Source organism: Triturus cristatus, chromosome 6, assembly GCF_964204655.1.
Source record: "Triturus cristatus chromosome 6, aTriCri1.1, whole genome shotgun sequence".
In the NCBI taxonomy this organism is placed as follows: Eukaryota; Metazoa; Chordata; class Amphibia; order Caudata; family Salamandridae; genus Triturus; species Triturus cristatus.
The window spans coordinates 100455695-100477980 of NC_140589.1; the positions used below are offsets into that span (position 1 = coordinate 100455695).

The 22286-nt window shown below is 41.2% G+C and overlaps 10 non-coding genes across 10 annotated transcripts; all 10 read right to left on the reverse strand.

Moving 5' to 3' along the window:
- Nucleotides 1-758: 758 nt before the first annotated feature.
- Nucleotides 759-841, reverse strand: TRNAL-UAG (transfer RNA leucine (anticodon UAG)). The gene has a single exon. It is a non-coding gene; the product is annotated as a tRNA-Leu (tRNA).
- Nucleotides 842-1865: 1024 nt separating this feature from the next.
- TRNAL-AAG (transfer RNA leucine (anticodon AAG)) lies at nucleotides 1866-1948 on the reverse strand. The gene has a single exon. It is a non-coding gene; the product is annotated as a tRNA-Leu (tRNA).
- A 186-nt stretch (nucleotides 1949-2134) lies between these two features.
- TRNAL-CAG (transfer RNA leucine (anticodon CAG)) lies at nucleotides 2135-2217 on the reverse strand. The gene has a single exon. It is a non-coding gene; the product is annotated as a tRNA-Leu (tRNA).
- Nucleotides 2218-2828: 611 nt separating this feature from the next.
- TRNAL-UAG (transfer RNA leucine (anticodon UAG)) lies at nucleotides 2829-2911 on the reverse strand. Its single transcript has one exon. It is a non-coding gene; the product is annotated as a tRNA-Leu (tRNA).
- Nucleotides 2912-4919: 2008 nt separating this feature from the next.
- Nucleotides 4920-5002, reverse strand: TRNAL-UAG (transfer RNA leucine (anticodon UAG)). The gene has a single exon. It is a non-coding gene; the product is annotated as a tRNA-Leu (tRNA).
- Nucleotides 5003-6026: 1024 nt separating this feature from the next.
- Nucleotides 6027-6109, reverse strand: TRNAL-AAG (transfer RNA leucine (anticodon AAG)). Its single transcript has one exon. It is a non-coding gene; the product is annotated as a tRNA-Leu (tRNA).
- A 901-nt stretch (nucleotides 6110-7010) lies between these two features.
- On the reverse strand, nucleotides 7011-7093 carry TRNAL-UAG (transfer RNA leucine (anticodon UAG)). The gene has a single exon. It is a non-coding gene; the product is annotated as a tRNA-Leu (tRNA).
- A 13906-nt stretch (nucleotides 7094-20999) lies between these two features.
- Nucleotides 21000-21082, reverse strand: TRNAL-AAG (transfer RNA leucine (anticodon AAG)). The gene has a single exon. It is a non-coding gene; the product is annotated as a tRNA-Leu (tRNA).
- A 186-nt stretch (nucleotides 21083-21268) lies between these two features.
- On the reverse strand, nucleotides 21269-21351 carry TRNAL-CAG (transfer RNA leucine (anticodon CAG)). Its single transcript has one exon. It is a non-coding gene; the product is annotated as a tRNA-Leu (tRNA).
- Nucleotides 21352-21983: 632 nt separating this feature from the next.
- On the reverse strand, nucleotides 21984-22066 carry TRNAL-UAG (transfer RNA leucine (anticodon UAG)). Its single transcript has one exon. It is a non-coding gene; the product is annotated as a tRNA-Leu (tRNA).
- Nucleotides 22067-22286: the final 220 nt, after the last annotated feature.

The window sequence follows — 22286 nt, forward strand, 5'->3', positions numbered from 1 at the left end:
ATGATCATATTTCTCAAGAAAAAAATTAGAGTAAACACAGGACTGTCAGAAGTGGGATTTGAAACCACGCCTCCAGAGGAGACTGCGACCTGAACGCAGCGCCTTAGACCACTCGGCCATCCTGACTTGCTTTCCCAGTATCTTCCAGAGGCCAGACAGCCATGCAGGTGAGGTACTGAAAAGGAATGCCCTCAATTTATTTATCCTAATATATGCACTTCCAACAGATCTTTGAACAATCTGCACAGAGCAGGACCTATGGAGAACTCTTTAGAACTTTGAGGCGAACAAAGAGAAAGTGCTATTCACCAGCCACTTGAACGGCTCAAAGCTGCTTTGAAATTGAGACAATAGCCACCACTTGGCTGGCTAAAGCAATTTCAACAAGGGATCTCAAAGTCACAACATAGGGTGGAGTATGCAAATTTAAGCAGCCCCTGATCAAAGCCCTAAGGAAATTGCTGTAAGTGTGCTGGAGTCCAGTTGTCTACCAGATGCATGGCATTCTTCCAAATTTGCAGGGCCCGTCTGGCCAGGGCATACAAGAGCATGACTCTTCCAGATGACCTCTTACATGGGTCCTATGCTCATTTGGTAAGGATTGCACTTTGTCAGCAAGACGTTATAGAACCTAAATATATGAGAAACCCCATCTCTCTTGACAAGAGGAGAACGGAATAACGTGCCAGGTGAAGACCAACAGATGCAACTTCCATCAGATGTTAACCTGATAAAGGAGATTAAATCTCCAAAAGGCATGTCAGAAGTGGGATTCGAACCCACACCTCCAAAGGAGACTGTGGCCTAAACACAGCACCTTAGACCTCTCGGCCATCCTGACAGTATAGGCTTTTAAGAAATGAATAAAAGTTACTCAGAAATGTCTACCTCCATGCAAGCCTGAAATAATTTAAACCTTCAAACACAAGGTGCAACTTTATGCACAGGACAATAAACACAGAAGAACACATACGAAAGCACTTTATTTCACAGGTATACAGTTTTCATGCTTTTAGAACACCACATACCTCTCACCAGCTATTTAGGGTCCTGTATCCGACTCACAACATTTCCTTGCCTGCGACCTCTCTCTCTACACAAACAACTACAGCACAGGAAGTAGGAAGGCAATAGGTGGGGCAGTTTATGCAAATTTATGCTGCCAATGTGCCTTGCAGATTCATGCAGGATTTCTAGATCCTTGCTGGATACAAGAGAGTAGGCCTTGTTCCAGATAAACTATCCCTAGCAGGGAAAGTCTGAGCACAGGCACTCTTTTGCTCTTTAGCCCCTGGCCTGGGACTCACCCTCACTTGCTGAGGCGTGAAATTCTGCATACCAACTTTGCACAGAAGGTATGTTTGTGGTTGTTTGGGGATGGGTGGGAGGTCAAGAGCAGGGAAAAGCAGGTCTCCTTCACTACTAGACTCCTCTTCTATGCCTCCCTGCCGTTCACTCACTCTGTCTTTGTTTCATTCTCTCCTTCCACAACACTCCTTCTCACTCACTCGCTCTATCACTTGTATTTTTGCCCTTGCTCTGCATTCTATAGTGGAAACATCTCTTGAATGAAGCATCTGAAAATGACGTGACATAAAATTTAAAACCTCCTTATTGGAAACCTAAAACATCACAAGACTTAATGTAACCCATTTCTTTCATAAAAAAGATTTTTAAAGTACCCCACAAAAGAAATATAAAACACCACGAGTGCTAGAAGAATATTACATTAACGTTAAAGATAGAATAGGGCAAATGCATTTGCAGTTGAAACTGAAGTTTGGTACTTATTCAGATATTATTTACATTGCCAATTTTTAGCTGAGATTCTAAAGGAACTGAGAGAGAAAATGGAATTCAAGTTTTGTCAGAAGTGGGATTCGAACCCACGCCTCCACGAGAGACTGCGGCCTTAACGCAGCGCCTTAGACCACTCGGCCATCCTGACCCCATGCTGCTTTTTGATCTAAAGGTTGAGAAAGATATTAGGAACCCAAAAATGCACAGAGCTTAGGCCAATAGTGGCTAGAGCAAGAAAAAAACTCACTGCACTCTTCCAAGAAGACAATCCTATAAGCCACTGCGAGGGAAATGATCATATTTCTCAAGAAAAAAATTAGAGTAAACACAGGACTGTCAGAAGTGGGATTTGAACCCACGCCTCCAGAGGAGACTGCGACCTGAACGCAGCGCCTTAGACCACTCGGCCATCCTGACTTGCTTTCCCAGCATCTTCCAGAGGCCAGACTGCCATGCAGGTGAGGTACTGAAAAGGAATGCCCTCAATTTATTTATCCTATTATATGCACTTCCAACAGATCTTTGAACAATCTGTACAGAGCAGGACCTATGGAGAACTCTTTAGAAATTTGAGGCGAACAAAGAGAAAGTGCTATTCACCAGCCACTTGAACGGCTCAAAGCTGCTTTGAAATTGAGACAATAGCCACCTCTTGGCTGGCTAAAGCAATTTCAACAAGGGATCTCAAAGTCACAACATAGGGTGGAGTATGCAAATTTAAGCAGCCCCTGATCAAAGCCCTGAGGAAATTGCTGTAAGTGTGCTGGAGTCCAGTTGTCTACCAGATGAATGGCATTCTTCCAAATTTGCAGGGCCCGTCTGGCCAGGGCATACAAGAGCATGACTCTTCCAGATGACCTCTTACATGGGTCCTATGCTCATTTGGTAAGGATTGCGCTTTGTCAGTATATGAGAAACCCCATCTCTCTTGACAAGAGGAGAACGGAATAACGTGCCAAGTGAAGACCAACAGATGCAACTTCCATTAAATGTTAACCTGATAAAGGAGATTAAATCTCCAAAAGGCATGTCAGAAGTGGGATTCGAACCCACGCCTCCAAAGGAGACTGTGGCCTAAACACAGCGCCTTAGACCGCTCGGCCATCCTGACAGTATAGGCTTTTAAGAAATGAATAAAAGTTACTCAGAAACGTCTACCTCCATGCAAGCCTGAAATATTTTAAACCTTCAAACACAAGGTGCAACTTTATGCACAGGACAATAAACACAGAAGAACACATACGAAAGCACTTTATTTCACAGGTATACAGTTTTCATGCTTTTAGAACACCACATACCTCTCACCAGCTATTTAGGGTCCTGTATCCGACTCACAACATTTCCTTGCCTGCGACCTCTCTCTCTACACAAACAACTACAGCACAGGAAGTAGGAAGGCAATAGGTGGGGCAGTTTATGCAAATTTAAGCTGCCAATGTGCCTTGCAGATTCATGCAGGATTTCTAGATCCTTGCTGGATACAAGGGAGTAGGCCTTGTTCCAGATAAACTATCCCTAGCAGGGAAAGTCTGAGCACAGGCACTCTTTTGCTCTTTAGCCCCTGGCCTGGGTCTCACCCTCACTTGCTGAGGCGTGAAATTCTGCATACCAACTTTGCACAGAAGGTATGTTTGTGGTTGTTTGGGGATGGGTGGGAGGTCAAGAGCAGGGAAAAGCAGGTCTCCTTCACTACTAGACTTCTCTTCTATGCCTCCCTGCCATTCACTCACTCTGTCTTTGTTTCATTCTCTCCTTCCACAACACTCCTTCTCACTCACTCGCTCTATCACTTGTATTTTTGCCCTTGCTCTGCATTCTATAGTGGAAACATCTCTTGAATGAAGCATCTGAAAATGACGTGACATAAAATTTAAAACCTCCTTATTGGAAACCTAAAACATCACAAGACTTAATGTAACCCATTTCTTTCATAAAAAAGATTTTTAAAGTCCCCCACAAAACAAATATAAAACACCACGAGTGCTAGAAGAATATTACATTAACGTTAAAGATAGAATAGGGCAAATGCATTTGCAGTTGAAACTGAAGTTTGGTACTTATTCAGATATTATTTACATTGCCAATTTTTAGCTGAGATTCTAAAGGAACTGAAAAAGAAAATGGAATTCAAGTTTTGTCAGAAGTGGTATTCGAACCCGCGCCTCCAGGAGAGACTGCGGCCTTAACGCAGCGCATTAGACCACTCGGCCATTCTGACCCCATGCTGCTTTTTCATCTAAAGGGTGAGAAAGATATTAGGAACCAAAAAATGCACAGAGCTTAGGCCAATAGTGGCTAGAGCAAGAAAAAAACTCACTGCACTCTTCCAAGAAGACAATCCTATAAGCCACTGTGAGGGAAATGATCATATTTCTCAAGAAAAAAAGTAGAGTAAACACAGGACTGTCAGAAGTGGAATTTGAACCCACGCCTCCAGAGGAGACTGCGACCTGAACGCAGCGCCTTAGACCACTCGGCCATCCTGACTTGCTTTCCCAGCATCTTCCAGAGGCCAGACAGCCATGCAGGTGAGGTACTGAAAAGGAATGCCCTCAATTTATTTATCCTATTATATGCACTTCCAACAGATCTTTGAACAATCTGTACAGAGCAGGACCTATGGAGAACTCTTTAGAACTTTGAGGCGAACAAAGAGAAAGTGCTATTCACCAGCCACTTGAACGTCTCAAAGCTGCTTTGAAATTGAGACAATAGCCACCTCTTGGCTGGCTAAAGCAATTTCAACAAGGGATCTCAAAGTCACAACATAGGGTGGAGTATGCAAATTTAAGCAGCCCCTGATCAAAGCCCTAAGGAAATTGCTGTAAGTGTGCTGGAGTCCAGTTGTCTACCAGATGCATGGCATTCTTCCAAATTTGCAGGGCCCGTCTGGCCAGGGCATACAAGAGCATGACTCTTCCAGATGACCTCTTACATGGGTCCTATGCTCATTTGGTAAGGATTGAGCTTTGTCAGCAAGACGTTATAGAACCTAAATATATGAGAAACCACATCTCTCTTGACAAGAGGATAACGGAATAACGTGCCAGGTGAAGACCAACAGATGCAACTTCCATCAGATGTTAACCTGATAAAGGAGATTAAATCTCCAAAAGCCATGTCAGAAGTGGGATTCGAACCCACGCCTCCAAAGGAGACTGTGGCCTAAACACAGTGCCTTAGACCTCTCGGCCATCCTGACAGTATAGGCTTTTAAGAAATGAATAAAAGTTACTCAGAAACGTCTACCTCCATGCAAGCCTGAAATAATTTAAACCTTCAAACACAAGGTGCAACTTTATGCACAGGACAATAAACACAGAAGAACACATACGAAAGCACTTTATTTCACAGGTATACAGTTTTCATGCTTTTAGAACACCACATACCTCTCACCAGCTATTTAGGGTCCTGTATCCGACTCACAACATTTCCTTGCCTGCGACCTCTCTCTCTACACAAACAACTAATGCACAGGAAGTAGGAAGGCAATAGGTGGGGCAGTTTATGCAAATTTATGCTGCCAATGTGCCTTGCAGATTCATGCAGGATTTCTAGATCCTTGCTGGATTCAAGAGAGTAGGCCTTGTTCCAGATAAACTATCCCTAGCAGGGAAAGTCTGAGCACAGGCACTCTTTTGCTCTTTAGCCCCTGGCCTGGGACTCACCCTCACTTGCTGAGGCGTGAAATTCTGCATACCAACTTTGCACAGAAGGTATGTTTGTGGTTGTTTGGGGATGGGTGGGAGGTCAAGAGCAGGGAAAAGCAGGTCTCCTTCACTACTAGACTCCTCTTCTATGCCTCCCTGCCATTCACTCACTCTGTCTTTGTTTCATTCTCTCCTTCCACAACACTCCTTCTCACTCACTCGCTCTATCACTTGTATTTTTGCCCTTGCTCTGCATTCTATAGTGGAAACATCTCTTGAATGAAGCGTCTGAAAATGACGTGACATAAAATTTAAAACCTCCTTATTGGAAACCTAAAACATCACAAGACTGAATGTAACCCATTTCTTTCATAAAAAAGATTTTTAAAGTACCCCACAAAAGAAATATAAAACAGCAGGAGTGCTAAAAGAATATTACATTAACGTTAAAGATAGAATAGGGCAAATGCATTTGCAGTTGAAACTGAAGTTTGGTACTTATTCAGATATTATTTACATTGCCAATTTTTAGCTGAGATTCTAAAGGAACTGAAAAAGAAAATGGAATTCAAGTTTTGTCAGAAGTGGGATTTGAACCCACGCCTCCAGGAGAGACTGCGGCCTTAACGCAGCGCCTTAGACCACTCGGCCATCCTGACCCCATGCTGCTTTTTGATCTAAAGGGTGAGAAAGATATTAGGAACCAAAAAATGCACAGAGCTTAGGCCAATAGTGGCTAGAGCAAGAAAAAAACTCACTGCACTCTTCCAAGAAGACAATCCTATAAGCCACTGCGAGGGAAATGATCATATTTCTCAAGAAAAAAATTAGAGTAAACACAGGACTGTCAGTAGTGGGATTTGAAACCACGCCTCCAGAGGAGACTGCGACCTGAACGCAGCGCCTTAGACCACTCGGCCATCCTGACTTGCTTTCCCAGTATCTTCCAGAGGCCAGACAGCCATGCAGGTGAGGTACTGAAAAGGAATGCCCTCAATTTATTTATCCTAATATATGCACTTCCAACAGATCTTTGAACAATCTGCACAGAGCAGGACCTATGGAGAACTCTTTAGAACTTTGAGGCGAACAAAGAGAAAGTGCTATTCACCAGCCACTTGAACGGCTCAAAGCTGCTTTGAAATTGAGACAATAGCCACCACTTGGCTGGCTAAAGCAATTTCAACAAGGGATCTCAAAGTCACAACATAGGGTGGAGTATGCAAATTTAAGCAGCCCCTGATCAAAGCCCTAAGGAAATTGCTGTAAGTGTGCTGGAGTCCAGTTGTCTACCAGATGCATGGCATTCTTCCAAATTTGCAGGGCCCGTCTGGCCAGGGCATACAAGAGCATGACTCTTCCAGATGACCTCTTACATGGGTCCTATGCTCATTTGGTAAGGATTGCACTTTGTCAGCAAGACGTTATAGAACCTAAATATATGAGAAACCCCATCTCTCTTGACAAGAGGAGAACGGAATAACGTGCCAGGTGAAGACCAACAGATGCAACTTCCATCAGATGTTAACCTGATAAAGGAGATTAAATCTCCAAAAGGCATGTCAGAAGTGGGATTCGAACCCACGCCTCCAAAGGAGACTGTGGCCTAAACACAGCACCTTAGACCTCTCGGCCATCCTGACAGTATAGGCTTTTAAGAAATGAATAAAAGTTACTCAGAAACGTCTACCTCCATGCAAGCCTGAAATAATTTAAACCTTCAAACACAAGGTGCAACTTTATGCACAGGACAATAAACACAGAAGAACACATACGAAAGCACTTTATTTCACAGGTATACAGTTTTCATGCTTTTAGAACACCACATACCTCTCACCAGCTATTTAGGGTCCTGTATCCGACTCACAACATTTCCTTGCCTGCGACCTCTCTCTCTACACAAACAACTACAGCACAGGAAGTAGGAAGGCAATAGGTGGGGCAGTTTATGCAAATTTATGCTGCCAATGTGCCTTGCAGATTCATGCAGGATTTCTAGATCCTTGCTGGATACAAGAGAGTAGGCCTTGTTCCAGATAAACTATCCCTAGCAGGGAAAGTCTGAGCACAGGCACTCTTTTGCTCTTTAGCCCCTGGCCTGGGACTCACCCTCACTTGCTGAGGCGTGAAATTCTGCATACCAACTTTGCACAGAAGGTATGTTTGTGGTTGTTTGGGGATGGGTGGGAGGTCAAGAGCAGGGAAAAGCAGGTCTCCTTCACTACTAGACTCCTCTTCTATGCCTCCCTGCCGTTCACTCACTCTGTCTTTGTTTCATTCTCTCCTTCCACAACACTCCTTCTCACTCACTCGCTCTATCACTTGTATTTTTGCCCTTGCTCTGCATTCTATAGTGGAAACATCTCTTGAATGATGCATCTGAAAATGACGTGACATAAAATTTAAAACCTCCTTATTGGAAACCTAAAACATCACAAGACTTAATGTAACCCATTTCTTTCATAAAAAAGATTTTTAAAGTACCCCACAAAAGAAATATAAAACACCACGAGTGCTAGAAGAATATTACATTAACGTTAAAGATAGTGCTGGAGCAGAGTTTTCTGTCAGAAAATTCTGGGGCTTTTGAAGCTCTGGCATGTCTATGCGTTTTATTAATTTATTAATAATTAACAACTAATTATTTGTCTTGTGCAAGTGCGTTCTATTAATCAACCTGTTTGTCCTAACACAAGAGAAGGTTACACGAGGGTTAGCATGCGTGTGCTGTTTTTGTATTTACAATAACGTGCAAGTTTTCATGTTTAAATGTTGCTGGGTGCTATTTATTTTAAGCACAAAACGCTGTCTGAATTAATGCTTTTTATGTCACAAAGCTAGATAAATGCATACACATAAGGGTGTTAGTGGGGTTAACACTGTCTAATCATTATGTTGTAGTAATCTTTATTTTGTCTCTTTAATTAAAGGTGGTCTATTGTGGCCTATGGAGGCCTTTATGAAATAACTGAGAATAATTTGAAGCCTGGCTGAGCTGTGGTGCAGGCGAAATCTGTGATGTGACAAGGGAGACCCCTGCTGGAATTCGGTTAAAGACAACTGACCGTAGTCCTTGTATGGAAATTTCCGTGAGGACATCAGCAAGCTTGGAGGATCTCCAAAAGAAATGAGTTGTCCTTGGTGAACAAAGGGCTTCTGAAAGAACATTGTGCTAAAGCCGGTTTGCTGAGGGAAATGAACAAGATGGATACTTTAATAGTTTCTAATTCTTGGTTCCTGTTCCGTAGTTTACGTATTGTGACTTTTCCTGAGCGGAGATTTCAAGATGTTGCAAAGTTACATCCCTTCCTTCTCATTCTGCTCAGTGATACAGTTTTACTTGTCGAATTCATGTGTGTTTTCATTGTATTTTGCATTATAAAACTGCTAGCTTAGGGAGGGCTCTTCCCACTCTTTTCCGTCGCCTTTGCCGCGTGAACTTGCGTTGCCGAGGACTGATGCTAAGGACCTGGTCCTGAAAGACTTTACCGAGAGACTGGTCCTGACCCGTTCTGACATTTAGTTAGAATAGGTAACTATGAGAAATGATTTATTCTGATTTTACTTTGACTAATTTTAGATAAAGCAATATAACTTTAAAACATGGTGTTGAATATTTCTTTCCTTGTCAATTATTGAGTATTTTTGATCATTGTTTATAGATTGTTTATATTATGTTAGATAACCACTAAACTGGTCCTATCGCCTAGGGTGTTTTAGAAGTTTTCTTCCCACAGGTTTGCTGCTGGTAGAGTATTAGAGTGTATGTTAGTGAAATGGGCCCTAGCGTATGATGAATATATGTGCGTGTACCTGTGTGATTACTCTATCCGTGGTAGTGGGCATATTTTAGGTACCCTGATCTGTATCAATTTCTCTGGTAGCAGAGGATGGTTTAGATGGTTGTCTTGATCTGATAAGATAAGATTGCTTGTAAATTATCTTATTGATTTTTGATTTATTTTGATGTTTTTGGTATATGTACTAATACTATATGTTGGAGTCGTAATGTTGAGTTATATGTAGTGCTTCTGGAACTTGGAAGCTGGAAGCAGTTCCGTAGTAGGGCAGAGGAAGGTGTATATGCTGCTCTCGGGAAAGGCGGGATTGTAAGGAATTACGTGTGACAATTGAAGTTGCGCGTTCACATTGTCTGGGTTCGGAATCAGTGACATTGTATGTTACTATTTAGACATTTCTGGTATATAAGGAGTGTGTATCGTAGTGAAGGTTATCTGTGAAACTCTGGTCTTAAGTCCCAGGGATCCGTAAGGATTGCCGTTAAAGCTTATTGCGGGAGGAGTAATAGGTATTCTCTGAGCTTGTTTGCAGAACTGGGCGGAGGTAAGCTGCTTAGTTGTTGTGAGTTATAATTCTGTACAGAGGCAGATTGTGCGCTGTTCTCAAGAAGCAGGATTTTGTGTGTATGTGCTATATTTTTCTCGTATGAATGTGCGTGAATGCATATACATTTATTGATTGTAAGACTCTTTTGGATACGTCCTAGAGGAAACAGTTATGAGATGTATGTAAAGTTGTTGATTCTTGAGAAATAGACACTCTTTTACTATTCTGTGGTTAGCGAAGCAGACAATGGAGATGTTTTTATGTTGTAACTAATAGATTTTGTAGAAATTTTGACACACGAAGTCTACTGAGAGTTTTTGTAAAGGAGGGGTAGACCAGTGACAGAGACAGGAGACAGAGACTGCAGCGGCTACTGACGTCAGAAGGTTCGCGCACTGATTGGATAGTAACTCAGAATAGGGTTCGCGCTAAGATTGGTGCGTTAGTGTGAGTCGCGCAGGGATTGGAAGAACTGTTTAGTGACGTAGACGCTCCATACAGAAAGAGTAGAGAGTTTGGTAAGCGTTAAAATGTATTACCAAGAAGAGAAAAAGAAGAAAACCTTCTTTGGAAAAGTTAAGAAGTGGTTTAGTAAGGATAAAGAGGTTAAGACAAGAGAGGGTGAGTTGCTACCTCCAGCGAAAACACCTGCATCCTTCATGGTTGCGAAATATGGATTACATACCTGTATATGGTTGCAGAATTGGGTTAGGTATACTAAAGAAGATGGTATTCTAGCATTCCCAGAACATGGTTCATTTAATCTGGCCGTGTTGAGAAATTTACGGGAAAAGATGTTATGTTTAGACCCGAAGCCGAGACCTACACAGTTCGAGGCTTTAGTGGAATGGGAAGAGGAAGTTCATGACAGAGAAAAGCAAAGGTCTGGAGGGTATTACAGGTACATGTTTGGGAGGAGGCATGATCGGGAAACACATCAAGATGGAATGAAAAGATGGCGAGATGCTTGTATGTCAGAGGGATTATATCCAATGAGAACAGTTGAAGCTTCTGCTCCTTCGAAAGAAAGAGCTTCTGAGTCAGACATGAGAAGGTATGGAGAGTATGAAGATGAGGTTTTAAATGACATGATTTACAAAAGACCACCTCCATATAGATCAGAACCAGATGAGAGTACACCAGTTGTTTCTCCGATAAGAGATACAGTTGAGAAAGAAAAAATGACACCTGAATCAGGAAGTAGTAGTTCTTTCAGAGAGAGAGAGAATCGAGGTAGTGAGGAAAATGCCAGAGCCAGACAATTAGCAAAGACAACAACAGAGCTGACTGAGAAAATTAAAGAATTAACGATGAATCTGGAAGCTGTTACGGTACCTGTAACTATAGGTCCGGTTATGCCTGTATTTGACAAGCAGAAGACAGGTGAGAATGGACTGGTGATTCCATATGTTTGGAATGATTTGACAAATTCAGCTGGTTCTTCAGGAGATTCGGATAAAAGGACAGGGAGAAATGACCTGAGACAAACCAGACATGATACATGTAGTGAATTAATGGATGTTAGTGAACCTAGTTGTTCAGGAATGCCGATTTTAGAACCGCAGAAAAAAGTGGTTCCAGTAAGAAAAACAGCAGAAATAACAGTGGACGATTTAAACGATTGGATGAAAGTTCTTCAGAAAAAGGATAAAGATGCACAAGTTATTGATGTGGTTAAATTACGTATAGAATTAGAAGAGCTTGTGACAGGAACAATTCCGACAGAAATCCTGAAAAGTCATCATGATGGTGAATTATTGTTCATGTGCAAGAGCATAACATGGAGAGCAAAAAATACACATGATAGACTGAGAGCGATAGCAAATGAGCAAGGGGTTGACATTGATAGAGTAAAGGCTTTGCAGAAAACGTACAGGATGGATTTCACTGAGAAAGACATTGAAAATTTGAATACTTCTGGTAGAACAGGACAGATTAAAGAAATGGTGGCATTACTGCGTAGATGGGGTGATGTAGAAAAGTGGAAGGATAGGTGGTATAAAAAGAGAGAGGAATCTGAGGATAGAACAACTGTTTCAGCAGCATTTCCAGTGAGAGAAAAAGAGAAACCAGTGGAGAATTATCCTATGAGAGAAATACCTGGAGGAGGGTATGTACATGTTCCATGGACCAGACAGGATATTTTATCATTTACGAATGATTTCCCTCGATTGAGAGAAAAGCCCGTCGAGTGGTATAGGCAGGTAGACAGGTTTGTGAAATTGTCAAAAGTGCTGTGGGTTGACCTGAATAGTCTGTTTGATATAATTGTTCCAGCAGACTTGTGGACTGAGTGTAAAATAGTTGTGAGTTGGCCTAGTGAGGAATATCCAAGAGATCCAAGAACAGGGGCACCAGATCCAGAAGTAATGAGGAAGTATGATCAGGTGATGGTATACCTGAAGAGTAAAGTTCCTCCAAAAGAGACAGACTGGGTTAAGATAGATCGAACACAACAGGAAGCAAAAGAATCAGTTCATGCTTTTTACGAAAGGCTGATACTGGCTTTTAAACAATTCAGTGGAGATGAACACCTGGGTGACAAGGATTTGAGTCATTTTGTATACCGATTTGTATATGGTCTTAGACCTGAAATTGGTGAGAGAATTCGTGAACACACAGTGGATTGGCAGAGTAAGAAAGTAGATGAGATTCTGAGACATGCAAAATATTTCAGTGATGAAATTGAAGCAAAACAAAGAAAGTTGAAAGAAAAAGCAATGTGGGCACAAGTGAAAGTTGCAGAAAGACAGGAAGCACAGTTAGTGGAACAGGCAAATAATCAAGGAAATAATACAGGGAATAGACCAAGGTTTGCAGGAAAAGGAAGGGGAAGTCTTTAGGAAGCAAAGAAAAAGTTCCCGTGTCACAACTGTGGCCAACTGGGACACTGGAGATCTGAATGTCCTAATCCACCATTAAATGAGGGTAAATCCTTAAATCAACAGGTGCAGAATGAAGGGAATAACCAGCAGCAACAGCAACAACAGCAGAAAGTTGTGAGACAGCAGCAGAGTCAAGAGCCAAAACCACCTTTACCGCAGAATAGAGGGGTACAAAAGTACAGTCAGGATTCGGGATTCTTCAATGATGAGCAGGTAAACAAACCAAGACGTACTAACAAGGTACAGCAGTACTTGTTAAAGAGTGAAGGGAGTGAGTCTGAAGGTGATTATTGATGGTGCCGAGGAGAGGAAGAAGAGTGCATACTTGGTGCAACTCTAGAAATAGACCAGGCAGGACCATTTGTGGATGGGAAAATAAATGAAGAGAGTGTTACTTTTTTAGTAGACACAGGTGCGACAAGATCAACTGTCAGGTCAACAGATGTTAGAAATCTTCCTCTCTCGGATGAAGCAATCCAAGTAGTTGGTGTAGCGAATACACAAATCAGAACACGTCTTACTGAACCAGTGAAAGTACAGATAGGGAAATTTTCAGACATGCACAGATTTATTGTCTGTGACACGAGTCCAGTGAACCTGTTAGGTAGGGACTTATTATGTAAGATGAACTGCACGATTTTCTGTACACCAGATGGAATAGCTTTTGAGACACCAGATGATGATGTTTTCTACCGCATGACTCTAGAAAATAGAGAAAATGAATTAATTGGTGCATTTCCAGTGTTCAATCCGGAGGATCTGCCTCAGGTGCTGAGAGACACAGTGAAAAGAGCAGTTTGGGATTTTACAGGAGAGGATGTGGGATTGATGAATAATGTAGATCCAGTGAAAATTGCAGTGAAAGAGGGAATTGCATATCCTAACATTCCTCAGTACAAAATGACACCAGAGATAATTGAAGGGATAACTCCTATAATTGAGAAAATGATTCAGCAAGGAGTCCTAAGAGAACTACTGAGTAGTCCGTGTAATTCACCGATAATGGGACTGAAAAAGCCTAATGGCAAGTTCAGGATCGTGCAGGACCTGAGAAAAATTAATCAGATTGTGGTGGCATGTTGTCCCATCGTGCCAAATCCATCAGTGATTCTGTATCAAATTCCACATGACGCTGAGTGGTATACAGTGATTGATTTGTGTCATGCATTCTTTTCAATTCCATTGCATCATGACAGCCAGCCGATTTTTGCATTTAGGTTTGGCCAGCGCATTTTAGCATGGTGTCGTATCCCACAGGGGTATACGGAGAGTCCTTCGATATTCAATCAGTTATTGAAAAAATCGTTGGAAAGTCTGATCATGCCTGAAAGCTCAGTGCAATACATTGATGACCTACTTGTGGCATCAAAGACACGTGAAGCTTGTGAAGTGGATACCATAGCTTTACTGAATCATCTAGCAGATGGAGGGTTAAAGGTATCCCCAGCCAAATTACAGTTTTGCAAGAAAGAGGTGCATTATCTTGGACATAATATTGAGAAGGGTCTGAGAAAAGTGACTACTGACAGGATCAAAATAATCAGAGAAATGAAAGCTCCAAAAACCCAGAGAGAAGTGAGAATGTTCCTGGGTATGGTGGGATATTGTCGTCAGTGGATAATTAATTTTTCTCTGATAGCAAAGCCATTGATTAAATTGACAAAAAGTGACATGACAGATCCATTGGATCTGGATGCAGAACAATTGGCAGCATTTGAAGAGCTTAAAACAAAAATGTGTGAAGCTCCAGCTCTGGGTATGCCAGACTATGAAAAAGAATTTGAACTGTACTGCAGTGAGAGAAATGGATGTGCACTTTCGGTGTTAATCCAGAAACATGGACAATTGAGAAGGCCTATTGCGTACTTCTCATCGACACTTGACCCTGTAGCTGTGGGTTTACCAGGTTGTCTAAAATCTGTGGCTGCAACATGCAGAAGCCTGGAACAGAGTGAGGGAATCATAATGGGGTATCCTGTAAGGGTATTCGTACCTCACAATGTGGCAATTCTTTTGACAAGAAGCAGAACTCAGCATATGTCAAATAGTCGGTTGACTAAGTATGAAAAGGTGATTCTGGGAGCATCAAATGTGACTCTTGAGAGATGTATGAATGTGAATCCAGCAACACTTTTGCCGGATATTGAGAATGTGGGTATAAAGATGGAAGATGATCATGATTGTTTGGATGTGCTTGAGTACTGCACGAAACCAAGACCAGATATCAAGGATGTTCCCTTGCCAGAGAATGATCATGTGTTGTTTGTGGATGGATCATGTCTGAGAAATGATAATGGTGTGCTATGTGCAGCATATGCAGTGTGCAAAGTTTCAGAAGTTATGGAAGCATCACCATTGAAAGGAGTAAAATCTGCGCAAGTTGCTGAATTAGTGGCATTGACAAGAGCTTGTGAGATTGGGAAAGATTTGAAAACAACTGTGTTGACTGATAGTCAGTATGGATTTGGAGTGGTGCATGATTTTGGCCAACTGTGGCTACAAAGAGGTTTCTTGACATCGAGTGGAACTCCGATAAAGAATGCTGAGCTGATTGGAAAATTGCTTGAGGCGATACAGCTGCCTAAGGAGTTAGCAGTTGTAAAATGTGCAGCACATATTTCAGGAGAGGATTTTATCACTGTTGGCAACAGGTATGCTAACGATGTGGCACAGTATTGCGCGAAATTAAATCAATCAATTAACAGGGAAAGAGAAAAGAAAGAAATGTCTTTCCCTTCTGTGATGTTTACTAATGTCCTAGAAACGTGGGATGAAGTGAAACAATTACAAGATGAGGCAGGAGAAGAAGAGAAACAAGATTGGGTTAAGGCAGGATGTGCTCCAAGAGAAACAGACCATGTTTGGGTCTACAGAGATGGCAGACCAGTGATGCCAAACTCAATTTTGTCGTCAATGGCAAGGATGTATCATGGCCAGGGACATCTGGGGAGGGATGCGATGATTAGGTCCTTTAAACAGACCTGGTACAATGCAAAGTTTAGGACAATTGCGGAAAGCATCTGTCAAAGATGTTTGATTTGTCAGCAATTTAACACTGGGAAAAAGACAGTGGTGAGTTTAGGGACAATTGGCAGAGAAGGAGGTCCTTTCACAAGAATGCAAATTGATTTCATTGAAATGCCCCAGGTGAATAGACTGAGGTATGTCCTAGTGGTAGTCTGTTTATTTTCAAGGTGGGTGGAAGCTTACCCGACAAGAAGGAATGATGGATTGACAGTGGCAAAATTACTGTTGAGGGAGTTGATTCCTAGGTTTGGGTTTCCAGTTACAGTTGAATCTGACAGAGGTAGACACTTTCAAAATGAACTCATTGGTTTGATTTGTGAAGCATTAAAAATACAGCAGAAGCTACATTGTGCATACCGACCAGAGGCTTCTGGTGTGGTTGAGCAGATTAATGGCACAATCAAAAACAGAATTGGAAAAATGTGCTTAGCCACTGGCATGAAATGGCCAGATGTTCTGCCTCTAGTCTTGATGACTATGAGATCTACTCCAGATAGAACTACAGGATTGAGTCCGCATGAAATCATTATGGGACGTGCAATGCGCCATGCATTCGTGCCTGTGAATAAATTGATGACAATAACTGATGACATGATTTTGGATTACTGTAAAGGCCTGGCTGACGCAGTTCATTCTGTGTTTCACCAGGTTGGAGAAGAAGCTACCACACTTGAGAAGAAGCAAGCCCATGATCTGAGTCCAGGAGACTGGGTGAGGATTAAGGTGCACAGACGAAGAAATTGCTTGATTCCAAGGTGGGGAAGGCCGAGACAAGTTATTCTGACTACAACGACTGCAGTAAAGTGTGCTGGAGTAAGACACTGGGTACATGCAAGTCATACTCTGAGAATTCCAAGCCCGAGAGAGGGAACTGGTGAAGAGTATTATGAAGAGTCAGATTCCAGTGATGGTGAAGATCCTGAAGATACGGAATCAGTGAGAAAAGAAGCAGAGAGAGCTTCAAGAGATTCACTGCGAGTATCAGAGGGAAGATCAGATTCTGTAAAAGAGCCTGAAGTTTCGAGTAGCAGTGGAGGAAAAAGAAAAGAAAAAAGAAAACACACAGAGACTACTCCTGAATCGGAAGAGGAGGAAATTGAAGAACCACTTGAGATTATTCTTGAAGAAACAGGGTCAGAAAAAGATAGAGAGGGACAGATTGCGGAAGACCCCCGAGGAGGTGTAGGGAACATTGATGAGGAGCTAGGTGAAGGGATAAGTAGACAGCAAGAAGATTGCGTGTCGGAGACCCGAGGAGGGACAGAAGTAGGGAAGTCTCAAACAGTGGTGAAAGAATCTGTGGAAGAAAAGAAAACTGCTAAGAAACGAAAGCAAGAGGCAATTGAAACAGAATCGGATGATGAGAATGAACAAACAGAAGGTCGAGTTCTGAGAAAGAGAACTTCGATTGGAGGAAAGGGTGTTAAAAAAGTGAAGCCGAAGAAGGTCGTAAAAGGAGATCGTTGGCCTAACAACAGAGTGAAAAGACTGAGATACAGGATAATAAGAGCAAATACATCGGAAGCTGAACAAGTGAATGAGGTATCCAGTCAAACTTCAAAAGCTGAAGAAGAAGAATCAAAGAAAACAAAAGAGCCAGTAGAAATAAAAAGAGTTAAAAGACCCAACCAAAAGTACAGATCACCGGAATGGTCTTATGTGACACTGTCTGAAGAAGGAAAAGAAGAAACAGTGACTCAAGATAATCCGGAAGTGGTCTTGAGAGAAGTGGTTGAGGAAGATACTGGTGAAATACTGAAAGTACTCTTGACTGACATTGGAGAAGAGTCAGATACTGAGGATTTGAATGTTGGAGATCTGATACAATTTGATGTTGAAGAAATTGGAGTGAAAAATGATGAATATCCAAACTGAGTAAAAGAAGGATTCACTTGGACTGAGTGAACAGAAAGATCTTGGAAGAAGCTGAAGAGTTTGGAATAAACGTTGGAGATTTGAAGAGTTCTAATTTCAGTAGTGGAGTAGTAGAAGTTAAAGCAGAATGGCTAACATAGAGAATAATCAAAATAGATGTGCCTTCTTTAAAAGGTGGTGCAAGATGTGCTGCTGTTGTACTGGAATATTAATGCTTCTATGGGGTGTTTTAGTTTTATTAGTTACTTTTAAGGTTGAATTTGGGATGGACACAGAAAATATGACTAATATAGAGAAGAATTCACAAAAAGTAGTTCCAATTAGAAATAGTTACATACACAAAGATAGGTCAATTAACAATTTTTCTGGTAATGTTTTTTCTAAACTGTTATATGAATATGTGAAGACAATGGAAGTGAGGGATTGCTATGTCTGCATGCAGTTACCTGCATCCGTTTCAGAGGGTGTTACTTATCACCATTTACCAGCTACATATGGTATTTCTTGTAGTATTTTAAGTAGTGTTTTTTATTTGTTAGGGAAAATAGATTATAAGATGTCTAACAGAGATAGTATTTTTGGGCATTTGCCAATGAACAAAGAGCTAAATCCAGCTAAAGAAGCTAACACTTTTGGTGAGATTTTTATTGAAGAAAAAGGACTAACATTAGATTACATTTTTAAGAATAATTTAACTTGCAGTTTGAAAGAAGAAGAGAAAGCTTTCCTGAATATGGTAGAGGAAAGGAGAGTGAACATGCATGAGAAAGCAGGGAAATATGAAGTGAGTGAGACTATTTGGGACATTGAAATGGGAAAAGAGTTGAGAAATGGGGCTAGTCCAACTTTGGCTCTAGATGCACCACAGAAGGGTAAACTATGCATTACCAGAAGGAAATCCCAATATGATACATATTTTGTGGGGACTAGTGAGTGCCATGATACATACTTCGTTGCGACTGGTTGGGGTTTCAGAGGTGGAGAAGATACAATTTTTCCAGGAGTGTACTATGTGTGTGGAAACAAGGCTTATTACAAGTTGCCTGACCATTGGTATGGCACATGTTATGTGGGTTTGGTTTTTCCTAAGATTTTTCATACAGATAAAATAAGTGATGTAGAAGATATTAACCTATTAAAATGTTTTAAGAGAGAGACTTGGTCTGAAATAGTGGGTGATATTTTTGGGGTTTTGATTCCAGCAGTGGGAATTTCTTTAAATGCTTATGGAATTCGGAAATTGTCCACAGTGGTTGATCGTTTATCGACAAATACCGCAGGAGGATTTCTTTTGGTAAATACGGAGTTAAGTGCCGTACGTGCCATGTCTATGCAAAATCGACTTGCCCTTGATATTCTTTTGGCTAAGGAGGGTGGAGTTTGTGGAATTTTGAAAGTTCAACATTGTTGCACTTACATTCCTGATGAAAGTAAAGACCTGAAGGTCTATATCAAAAATATTACTGATTTGCATGAAGATTTAGTACCACTTGAAACTGGGAGTTTATGGACTAAACTAGCTAATAAGATGATAGCTGTTAAGGATTTTATTGCAAAAATAGGTAGTACTATTATAGGTAGAATATTGTTTCCCTTGTCTTGTATAATTGTTGCTTTGCTGATACTGAGATTAGTGTGTGTGTGTGTTGTAAAAACAGGAGAGGGAAAGAGAAATTGAAAAATGAAAAGAGAAATAAGAATTCGAAAAATTCGAAAAGAGAACCAGAAGAGATTGAATTAGAAGAATTGAGGGAGAGTGTTTATTTAGAGACTAAGAGAGATGATGAAAGAGTGACTGGTGTTTAATGTTGTGTAAGGGGAAAAGACATTTCTGATTTCTCCTAAAATGGGACTAAATTTTCACTAATTTTTTTCTCCTAAAATGGGACTAAATTTTCACTAATTTTTTTTTTTTTTTTTGGTTTATTTGGTGATAAAATCACCAAAGGGGGTATTGCTGGAGCAGAGTTTTCTGTCAGAAAATTCTGGGGCTTTTGAAGCTCTGGCATGTCTATGCGTTTTATTAATTTATTAATAATTAACAACTAATTATTTGTCTTGTGCAAGTGCGTTCTATTAATCAACCTGTTTGTCCTAACACAAGAGAAGGTTACACGAGGGTTAGCATGCGTGTGCTGTTTTTGTATTTACAATAACGTGCAAGTTTTCATGTTTAAATGTTGCTGGGTGCTATTTATTTTAAGCACAAAACGCTGTCTGAATTAATGCTTTTTATGTCACAAAGCTAGATAAATGCATACACATAAGGGTGTTAGTGGGGTTAACACTGTCTAATCATTATGTTGTAGTAATCTTTATTTTGTCTCTTTAATTAAAGGTGGTCTATTGTGGCCTATGGAGGCCTTTATGAAATAACTGAGAATAATTTGAAGCCTGGCTGAGCTGTGGTGCAGGCGAAATCTGTGATGTGACAAGGGAGACCCCTGCTGGAATTCGGTTAAAGACAACTGACCGTAGTCCTTGTATGGAAATTTCCGTGAGGACATCAGCAAGCTTGGAGGATCTCCAAAAGAAATGAGTTGTCCTTGGTGAACAAAGGGCTTCTGAAAGAACATTGTGCTAAAGCCGGTTTGCCGAGGGAAATGAACAAGATGGATACTTTAATAGTTTCTAATTCTTGGTTCCTGTTCCGTAGTTTACGTATTGTGACTTTTCCTGAGCGGAGATTTCAAGATGTTGCAAAGTTACATCCCTTCCTTCTCATTCTGCTCAGTGATACAGTTTTACTTGTCGAATTCATGTGTGTTTTCATTGTATTTTGCATTATAAAACTGCTAGCTTAGGGAGGGCTCTTCCCACTCTTTTCCGTCGCCTTTGCCGCGTGAACTTGCGTTGCCGGGGACTGATGCTAAGGACCTGGTCCTGAAAGACTTTACCGAGAGACTGGTCCTGACCCGTTCTGACATTTAGTTAGAATAGGTAACTATGAGAAATGATTTATTCTGATTTTACTTTGACTAATTTTAGATAAAGCAATATAACTTTAAAACATGGTGTTGAATATTTCTTTCCTTGTCAATTATTGAGTATTTTTGATCATTGTTTATAGATTGTTTATATTATGTTAGATAACCACTAAACTGGTCCTATCGCCTAGATATAGATGCAGGGTGTTTTAGAAGTTTTCTTCCCACAGGTTTGCTGCTGGTAGAGTATTAGAGTGTATGTTAGTGAAATGGGCCCTAGCGTATGATGAATATATGTGCGTGTAACTGTGTGATTACTCTATCCGTGGTAGTGGGCATATTTTAGGTACCCTGATCTGTATCAATAGAATAGGGCAAATGCATTTGCAGTTGAAACTGAAGTTTGGTACTTATTCAGATATTATTTACATTGCCAATTTTTAGCTGAGATTCTAAAGGAACTGAGAGAGAAAATGGAATTCAAGTTTTGTCAGAAGTGGGATTCGAACCCACGCCTCCACGAGAGACTGCGGCCTTAACGCAGCGCCTTTGACCACTCGGCCATCTTGACCCCATGCTGCTTTTTCATCTAAAGGGTGTGAAATATATTAGGAACCAAAAAATGCACAGAGCTTAGGCCAATAGTGGCTAGAGCAAGAAAAAAACTCACTGCACTCTTCCAAGAAGACAATCCTATAAGCCACTGTGAGGGAAATGATCATATTTCTCAAGAAAAAAATTAGAGTAAACACAGGACTGTCAGAAGTGGGATTTGAACCCACGTCTCCAGAGGAGACTGCGACCTGAACGCAGCGCCTTAGACCACTCGGCCATCCTGACTTGCTTTCCCAGCATCTTCCAGAGGCCAGACAGCCATGCAGGTGAGGTACTGAAAAGGAATGCCCTCAATTTATTTATCCTATTATATGCACTTCCAACAGATCTTTGAACAATCTGTACAGAGCAGGACCTATGGAGAACTCTTTAGAACTTTGAGGCGAACAAAGAGAAAGTGCTATTCACCAGCCACTTGAACGGCTCAAAGCTGCTTTGAAATTGAGACAATAGCCACCTCTTGGCTGGCTAAAGCAATTTCAACAAGGGATCTCAAAGTCACAACATAGGGTGGAGTATGCAAATTTAAGCAGCCCCTGATCAAAGCCCTGAGGAAATTGCTGTAAGTGTGCTGGAGTCCAGTTGTCTACCAGATGAATGGCATTCTTCCAAATTTGCAGGGCCCGTCTGGCCAGGGCATACAAGAGCATGACTCTTCCAGATGACCTCTTACATGGGTCCTATGCTCATTTGGTAAGGATTGCGCTTTGTCAGCAAGACGTTATAGAACCTAAATATATGAGAAACCCCATCTCTCTTGACAAGAGGAGAACGGAATAACGTGCCAGGTGAAGACCAACAGATGCAACTTCCATCAGATGTTAACCTGATAAAGGAGATTAAATCTCCAAAAGGCATGTCAGAAGTGGGATTCGAACCCACGCCTCCAAAGGAGACTGTGGCCTAAACACAGCACCTTAGACCTCTCGGCCATCCTGACAGTATAGGCTTTTAAGAAATGAATAAAAGTTACTCAGAAACGTCTACCTCCATGCAAGCCTGAAATAATTTAAACCTTCAAACACAAGGTGCAACTTTATGCACAGGACAATAAACACAGAAGAACACATACGAAAGCACTTTATTTCACAGGTATACAGTTTTCATACTTTTAGAACACCACATACCTCTCACCAGCTATTTAGGGTCCTGTATCCGAC